The following is a 9,548-nucleotide window of genomic DNA, read 5'->3' on the forward strand; positions in this document are numbered from 1 at the left end:
AGGGTGCTATGTTTTGTCTTTGTGACCAAAACAGTGTTGATAACACACAGATGTTTTGGGTATCACTGAATAGTATCAAGGCCTTTAGGTTGTTAACACTTCATTGCTGTTTCTCATGTTGCCCTGTGCAAATAAACTGGGGACACAGCTAGCCAGCTGACCCATCATCCATACCATATGATGTCACACTCAGCACTAAAAACTGGAGGAAGAGGAGCAAACATTTAGAGTTACAGTGTTGGTCTTCAAGTTACATGTGGCAGAGTCCTGCTTTCCTGGAAAGGGCTAAACATCTGCCTGCTGATGGCAAGTAGTGAATCAACTCCTTTTGCTTTGCTTGCACGTGCAGCTTTTCCTTTATCTAGTAAAATGCTTTTATCTTTATCTACAATTTTTTCTCACTTTTGCCCTTCCAATTCTCCCCCCGCCCCCGTCCCTGTGGGAGCAACAGGCTGCATGAGACTGAGCTGCCTGCCAGGTGGGTTAACCCACAACAAGCACATTGCATCCTCTTTGTCTTGCTGAATTGACTCAACAGCATGTTTTCAGCTGTCTTACAAACAATTATTTGATTACATTGAACAAAGAAACGAAAGAGCTGGAATATGTAATCAAGGTATGCCATGAAGTAGTCCTTGAAGGAAGGAGGACTGTTCCACCTAATTCCTGCTCCATATTAAGTCAGATCCATAAACCCTGCCTTATAAAGCCTTCAGTGGCTGGTGGCTGATGCTTCTATTTTGCTTATACTAATGAAATACCCCACAATGTTAATAAATGCATCCAGTTAACAGAATACAGAAAGATGTCTTCAAGACAAGTGAAAAGGTTACTCTGCCTGCGTTTGATTGCCCAGCAGTAAGTGCTGCTCATTAGTGGAAGAGGTGCAGTACAGTATATTAAGAAAGCAATATATATGCTCTGATGAAAAATATCAGAGACAGACTTGATGAAAATGACTTCAAACAGAGAGGGGCTCATGTCATGCTGGGTTTCCAAATCCTACTGAGCACTCTAGACATCAAGCAGAAGTGAAGACATGAGCTGTCCTTTGAATTTCTTTTTTTATAATGTGGCCTCCTTTGTTAAGTCTACATTGGACATGACTCCAACCCTTTAGGCTGTGGAAGTAGGGAAATGTTTGGCTGGTGAGTCCCACAGTCGCTCTGTGTGTCTGCTCATACTTGCAGGCTGAGTAGTAGAATTGAAGGCAATTCAGAGAACAAGAGTTCTGGATTTGGTAGAAGAGGTCTCAGGAACTTGAGCAGAAAAATTTGGGCTTTCCTGCCTTATCACCAGGACATATGCATGTTCAGTCTTCTAATAAGCAGAGACATTTCCTGAACAGCAGGGAACCTGCTTCCCTCTAGGATTTTTTTTTTTTTTTTTTTTTTTTGAGCTGTAATTCTTTCTTCCTGGGCCTCATTTCAAAAAGAATGGAGGCTTTCACCCAAAATACCATCCTGTGGCAAGGACACTCTCCTAGATGTGGCAACTGCCAGTGCAGAAACCCTTAACCCAAGGGATACCCAATACAGAGCCCCCACCCCTCACTGAGCAAATACACATTCAAACAAAAGGAGGACAAAATCATTGTCTATACATAAAGTTCAGCCTTTGAGCTCTGCTGCAGCTCTAAATAGTCACAGAAGCTAAACACAGGCTTTTTTCATGGATCTCTCCCCAACACTTCCAGTAGCCTGAGATCTACTCCATCTGCTGTGAAACCCTTGGAGAACAACCCCCACCCACGGGTCTCTATTGAGCTGAATTAGCACTGCTGACTCCCTGGTGGGGCACAGCACTGAACATGGGGAGGGCAGGGCTAAAAGGCCCAACACTGAAGCCTGGGGCTCCAGTACACAGGGAAATACAAGAAACCCAGTAGTGAAACGTGGCAAAAGCCAGGCTGGGCTCTGCTTAGGCCTGTTAGACTTTCTTACAGATCCTTTTCAGTCCTCCAGACAGCAGCCTCTGCGCTACTTCCAAGATGTCATTATTTTGGGGACATATATCATTTGAGTATCCCATTTTTCAGCCAATCACAATTACTTCCTAGTTAATACAGCAAATTTTCAGATGTACTTAGATAGCAGAAGAGAAGCCGGAAGCAAAACATCGCTGAAGTGTCCCCAGACTCACAGCAGAGAGACAGCAAAACATCCTCAGTGACTCGGTATCCTTCCTGTCAGCAGTCTGGGGAAACACCCAAGAGCAGCTCCTGTGATAGTAGCTATAATTGTTTCAAGCTTATCCTTGGACAGAAACCTTCTTTACAATTTTTGCCTTCTTTTTTTATTTGTACTTGCCAAAATGCCTGTGATATTGTTACCAAGACTTTACAGTGCTCCCCGAGGGCAGGAGCTAATACAGCCGTAGTCATTTTATGCTGGGTGAACAGCCAATTGTTCACACTAGAGATTTTTTTTAACCCTCACTAATAACAGCCAAAAGCATTTAAAAAAGAAAAAAAAAGCACTTGAAAGCTTTTCATTTTCTGCCAAATGCTTTATACAGAAAAGTAGGTTTTGCTAATACCAGTTTTCCCAAGTGTCTCAATTACCTGAAAACACCGCTTCGCTTAGATGCTACAAGCAAACGTAAGAGAGAAATAAACACTGAAAGCTGCCAAATCCTAAATGAAGAAATCTTTTTAGAACTTATGGATAACTCACCCAGCCCCCAGTGCTTGATCCTAGAGAAGACACATCTGGATGTCATGAGTACTTTTGCTGCAGTCATTGGTGACTGCTACCTGTACCTGGCTGGGTCACAGCACTGAAAGGGCTTCCTACAGGGTTCAATGCATTATGTAGGTGATTGTGTAAATGATCAGAAGCTGGTCCTTAACAAGCACTTTAATTTGCCTTTGTTTCCCTTTCAGCAAGAGTGATTCTCATCACATCCCATCACCTGTGAGGATCACACTCTAATTTGGGCCTAGTTGCTCTGGCACTATTTCTTGCAGAGGTTCAGATCAGGGCTTGGACTGTATTGTCTGCCCTATCAAACCATAACAGCAGCACAGCAGCAAGGGTAGAGCTTGTTGAAGTTTACTGTGTTAAGCTGTGGCAGTGTGCACACATACTCATGCTCTCCCTCACACCTGCACACCTCCACATGGGTCCAACAGCCCAGCACAAGGGGCCACTTTGGTGGGAAGCACATATGCTGCTGGGGACATATACAGAGAGCCCCCAGCAGAGGCCACCTCAGACAATACATCTACCCAGGAGACCCCTCAAGCAAAGAGAGTCATATACAACCACGACCAATAGAAGATCACAGTTTAGATCCTATCTAGGGTATAACTGGGGCCCCACTGGACACCCTCTTTGAGTGGTCCTGCTCAGAGCAACAGATCTGTGCCCAGCACCCTCCCTTTGGATCAGGATGCTGGCCCTCACCTTACAGATGCATATTTCATATCATTGTTGTAGGGTTCAATTCAGTCACACACCATGTAGTATTAGTTCCCAACTGTCATCCCAAACCTGTAAATAAGTTGTCCTGCCAAAGTGTCTGCCAGATAAGATCCCCGTTCAGCTTGACCATTCTACCTATTTCCTGACCCCATTAAACTTTTTCAGAACACATTTTGTCAGTCTGAGACTTCCGTGACATAAGCCTTTGCTTCAGTTTACTTTGGTTTTACGTCACATATGAGGCAGAAGACATGGGGTCAGTAATCAGAGATGAGACCTGCTTGCCTCCACCACAGGAAAGGACTCTAGCCACAGCTCTGTAATTGATGCCAGGCCGATACTGTAAGTGCAGCGAAAGCAGAATGTGACTCCCACGGGGAGCTCTTGTGTGGGCAACAATAACTTCCTGCAACAGCCAAGTCTCGCTTACTTTTTGACTTGTGTAATTCTGTTTAATAAAGTGAGCAGAATTAGTGCATTGGTATTAGCAAACAGACCTTATATTTCATTGATGTAAGCCTGTAACAGCAGCCACAAATCATCAGCTAGCTATCAGGTATCCTCATGAGTCTCTCATCACAGAATTGGCACACCCCAGAGAAGGGTGAAGCATAGGACGCGCTTCTGAGAAACAAAACTTACTGCTTTTCTTGTTAACCAAGAAGATATTTCCATTATTCATTTTAAATGTTACAGACTGAATCATTTTATTTCTGGATAAAAATTAAGTCTAACTCACAGTCTAAGCAGGGTGATTTTCTCAGACTCATAAAAACAGAGGAGCTACGGAGCCTTCTGTGGGGAGGATTCCACAGCCTTTGAAGATCCAAAGTTTGTCGCTTAGATACAGGTTGTTAATACAAGCCTTGGGGCTCTAGGATCAAACAGCCTGGCAAACTAATTTTCTGTGGTTCTGTGGTGGGCTTATTTTAACCACACTGGTGCCCAGCCACTGCAGTTGGAAGGAACAACACGAGGCCAACCTGCCTCCCAGATCCAAAGATCAAGTGCCTGTTCACAGGGGAGGTCAGCTGTTAATACGCACACTTGGGATTTGTAGAAATTTCACATTTTAATAGATTTAGCCAAGTTAATATAATCATAATGTGCCTTGTGATTAGCTGTTATTACAGTGTGGTAAATGAAAGCACAGGATAGAAGAGCACACATTTTAGGCAAGTGCAGTTTGTCCAACATGCTGAAATTCGCTTTCCCTGTCCTGGGCTTGACAAATACATGTCAAGTCTGGTCTCTGGGTGGCATTTGGCTCTTGCACAGAGATGGCTGTGCTAGTTACAGCTAAGGTAGAACATGTAGTTGGTACGTGCAGTACTGTGTTTACTCTGGTATGAAATATAAAGCGAAACCACCTACATATGTTACACGTAAAAGTGAAACCATCAATCATGGACAGGTCCCTGCTGAATATTTATTTGGCTTTCTGAAGTTTTTTTCATTAGCAATAACAGGGTCGGTAACTTCTCTGTGCATATTCAGGAAAATGCTAAGAGGACCAACAAAACCTCATGTGGGCTGATCCTGGGCAAAACCTGGATTCAGGAATTGGGAGTGCAGCTGTAGGGATGTCGGCAGCACCTAGAGCATTTGTTACAGCCTGTGTGGGGACACCTGAGCATCATGTCATCTCCCTCAGTGAGTACCCAAGGTCATAAAGGCATAGAAACAGTGGCTTCAGTGCCAACTAGATGAGGCTGATGGGCACTGTCTACTTCTTCTGTATCACTTCTGTATTTTCTATATCACTATTATTCTATATCACATGGATATAGAACAGTGATATTCTATAGAATAATACAGAATAGTGATATCCTATATTACTACTATCCTCTATCACAGCTATATCACATGATGAAGGCTGTGCTGCTGGGTCTTGGCTGGTTGGATCTCACCAGATTAGCTGGAGTGACACATACACAGGATGTATTCACCTCTTTGGTTGTGAGATAGCTTTCAGTGACACCCTATGCCTTTGTGCTGGACACGGGACATTCTGTAGCTCTACCCAGCCACAGGCATGGGAATCAGCTCCAGTGGTAAAAAAATCAAGAACTGAGGCACTGGCTCATATCTTGCTGACCCTTGAATCAAAGCACCTACTCATGCAGGAAGCTTCTGTCACATGGTCCAACATGGTCTCTATAATATTAAACTGTTTTTATAATTCAGACACCTTTTACAGCTGTATTCTCAGAGAAGACCGTGTACAAATACTATAGTCACTCTGAGTTCTCACTAGCTCTTACACTGCAAAGGGACAAGTATTCTTTTTCTGCCTGTTCACCTTGGCTGTAAGAAAAAATGCAGAATCCTTGCATTTCAGTCTCATGGACCTGAAGGTGCTCATACAGCTCAAAGCCTGGCAATTTGCTCCAGAACAAATATCTCTTGTATTCTTCTAGCCAGTGCAGGGGAGAAATGGAGAACCAGGATGCTCCACAGTACCCTATCATTATTCTTCAGGTTCTTTGAGTCTATGTTTGTGAACAATAGCCTCCAACTTCACAGAATCACAGAATTACAAGGTTGGAAAAGACCTTTAAGATCATCAAGTCCAACTGTTCCTGCCCTATGCTAAATTATACCCCTAAGTACCTGATCTACCCTTTTCATGTGAGCTTATTGTGGAGGAAGGAGTAGTGGTGGTCATCACTCTCTTGGCATCCTCCATGCCAAACACTAAAGTCATACAGAAAATTAGAACAGGTTAATCCTCCCCCATCCTCTTTTTCACAACAAAATTGCTGTTGAGAATCATACATCAGTTTATGATGGGATCATACATCAATTTATGAATTGAATTATAGGATAAGATTGCCCACAATAACAAGAGACTATATTTGGGAAGTGAACAAGCCTTTTCCACTCCTCACTTACTTTTCTGCTCAACGATTTAGCCCACGCACTGTCTGGTCTGAATTCCATGGGATTTCTCCACATACTCAGTTTACGTGAGAAGCTGTATATACTGAATGAAAGGTTCATTAAACATTGGAACTTCCTGGCCTTTTCTTTGCCTTCACCCTTTCCCTTTGATAGCTGAATGTACTGCTTTACTTAAGAAAACCAAAGTGCCCTGGCAGGAGGGAGGCACAACACAAGTACGTGCCCTGAATGTGGAGAGTTGTGAGTGCAGCTCTGGCAGCATATCTCATTCCCAACCCTCAGCACCTCTGCCACAGGCACGTCAGCAGGGCTCATCGGGGCAGACGTAGCAGGCATAGCAAACACCCTGTACAAAGCTGCAACTATGCAAAAAGTATCTGCCGAGGGGAAAATCTCAGAGCAGGAAGCTCCCTCTCTGCTTAATTGGACTGTGAGGACATGGGTCTTACAAAAGGAAATGCTAATAGTCTGTGTCACTCTGGTCTTTCCCTCTTCAGCCTCTTCCTCTCTCCTAAACCTGATGATACCTGTTTGTACGTGGTCAGTGAACCCAGCAGTCTCACACATTCTGGTTTAGATCTATTTCCTGGCTGAGGTGAGAGATGTGAATAAAGCTCTGTAGAGGAATCAGAAGGCTGATCTTAAACTTGAGGCCAGGATGTATGGCTAAAATCACAACATGAAACCTCGTGTTCTGTCTAGTTCAGAATGCAGAGCATATCCATTGAAGCATTTTGCTTTAGTGCTTTCAAGTAAAGAAATTCTGCATCATACACTGGGAACTTATGACTATGCACCCATATACACACAGAGAGAGTATTTCAACCAATAAAAGAAGCTTCTTATTACTAAAAGAGGTATCAAAAGTCACAAAGGTAAATGGAGTATTCAGACCAGCATGGACTGTTTTGCCATGTCTCCAGCACCTCTTTCACACTGTGCCTGATGTGATATTTTTATGCAGGCTTTACTGTAGTTGTAACAGGGCTGAAAATAACTAAAACCCCCTTGGATTCTTGTCATTTACAGTGATATCATAACAGTGATTTTTTTTTTTTAACACGCAATTCTTAATCTGGTGTATTTTAGGTACAGTTCCTTGATGCTGTTAAAGCACCTCTGTAAATGTAATGAATTCACTGTGAATTATGAAGCTGGAACATTATAAATTCTTTTTGCAAAGATTACTTCTCACTGGTGCTTTAATAATTTTAAAACACAGTGACAAATATAAAGCTGAACTTAATATCTCGTGTCACCTCTTCACAAAATAGCGCTTTTGCCGAGCAGCATCCAGAGCACCTGAGATGACAGCCCACCTGTGAGAGCCAAGCTAAGCTAATTGTTCTGGTGTGTCAGAACATTGCCCATTAATGTTGGGGAGCTTTGTTACCCATGTATTCCATTCTGTTGCCACTTTCTGGCACATCCTCTGACATTAAGGCAGGTAACAAGCTTTTAACACTACCGCTGAAGGAATATAAGCTGTGTCTCTCAGAGCTTGTGTTCTGGGATATATCTACAAGCTGGGGTGCAGCATGATACAATTTGTATCTCTCTGCACAGCAGGGGCTGAGGCGCAGGAGAAAGGATTTAGTATCAGATAGGAGGAGAATTGGAGATGCTACTTGGATCCTGCGGGCATGGTCCCTAGAACAACCTCTCACTGGTTTCATTCTACTAACAGTCTTGCATTGGCTGGTCCTGACATTCCAAGAGACAGGAGTTTGCCACCCTCTTCCTTCTCTGCCTGCACTAGGAATCCAGGTGCACAAGACCTTCCATGCAAATTATATACTATATCTGCTGGAACCACCACAAAAATGGAGTTGGTGAATATTAGTAAATGTTCTGATTGTCATTTGTCTCTCAGCTCCTGTTCAGGAGTTCTTTGAGGCAGCATTTCTGAGTAGTAGGAAATATACGCTGGCTATTTCCAATTACTTTGAACTCATAAAATTAAAATATATTCTCATTGTATCAGGGTTTTTTAATGTTATTTGCCATGTGCCTTGTTGTACCAGACATGCAAAGTCCATGTCAGCACCAGATAGTCACCTGCACACTCATCTCATGATAAAGTTGCTGAGAAGTCACGGTACCTGGGCTTCAAAGCAAGCTTGCATGCTCCTGAAAATCCTACGCTTCTCTGCTACCAGCAGCAAAAAACACAAGGCTGGGTCCTGCTTCACAGGACTGATGGCAGCGTTTTATTCAGCCTACACTGGAGGTTTAGAACGCCTCTGAGAGTCCTTTTCACCATCCACATGCCAGTTCTTCGGTCTTGTATGTTTGCGATTTCTACTCCCCAGGTGGCAGCACCTCACTCTCCTTTGTACTTTTTAGTTTCACTTCTACTACAACCCACCTTTTACAAGACATCTTCCGTATTAGCTTATGAAGTATAAGCAAAGTTCTGCTCTACACAATCAGGTCCCAGAGAGATTTGCACAGGACAAGGCTTTGTCCACACCCCAGGAGATCAGGTGTTGAGCCTGCATGGGAAAATGCTCGTGAGGAGGAGAGGGGTCTGTTGACAGCCGGTCTGAGGAAGAGCACACACACCTCTGCCCGCAGGAATACTGCACCTGCCAAGCAGCTGCACGTGTCAGACACGCCTGTACATCTGCATGCACCGTCACTCCGACAAATCCAGCCCCAATGGCAGGGGGAGGTAGAGAGAGGCTCTGTCCTCCGGCCTGCTCGCTTTTGCCACAGTACAACTGCCCTGGCCTGGTGTCCAGGGCGCTGCTTCCACTGCCCCTGCCCCAGGTCCCACTATGCTGGCTGTGCCCAGCAGCCATTTCCCACCCGGGCTGGCACCTCCCACCTCTCCAGCTGCACTGGCAGCAGCCACTGCCCTCTGTGTGCCAAGTCTGCCTCGGGGCTGAACTCCATTCTACCACCAGTGCCTGGCTGGTGCAGGTCCAACTGGCAGCCGTATGGGCAGTGGCCGTGACCCCAGCCCGGGGCCTGCTGGGTGCCTTCCATAGCCCTTCCATTCTGTGCCCTTGCACAGCCCAAGGGAATGAAGCTGCACCAGGGAAGTTCAGACATTAGGAAATTGTTCTTCACTGAGAGAGCAATTGGCCACTGGAACAGGCTGCCCAAGGAAGTGGTCATAGCACCAAGCCTGACAGAGTTGAAGGAATGTCTGGATGATGCTCTGAGTCCTATGGTTTAGTTTTAGGTAGCCTTGCAAGGAGCAGGGAGTTGGAC

Source organism: Gallinula chloropus (genome assembly GCF_964237585.1).
Source record: "Gallinula chloropus genome assembly, chromosome: 11".
Taxonomy (NCBI): Eukaryota; Metazoa; Chordata; class Aves; order Gruiformes; family Rallidae; genus Gallinula; species Gallinula chloropus.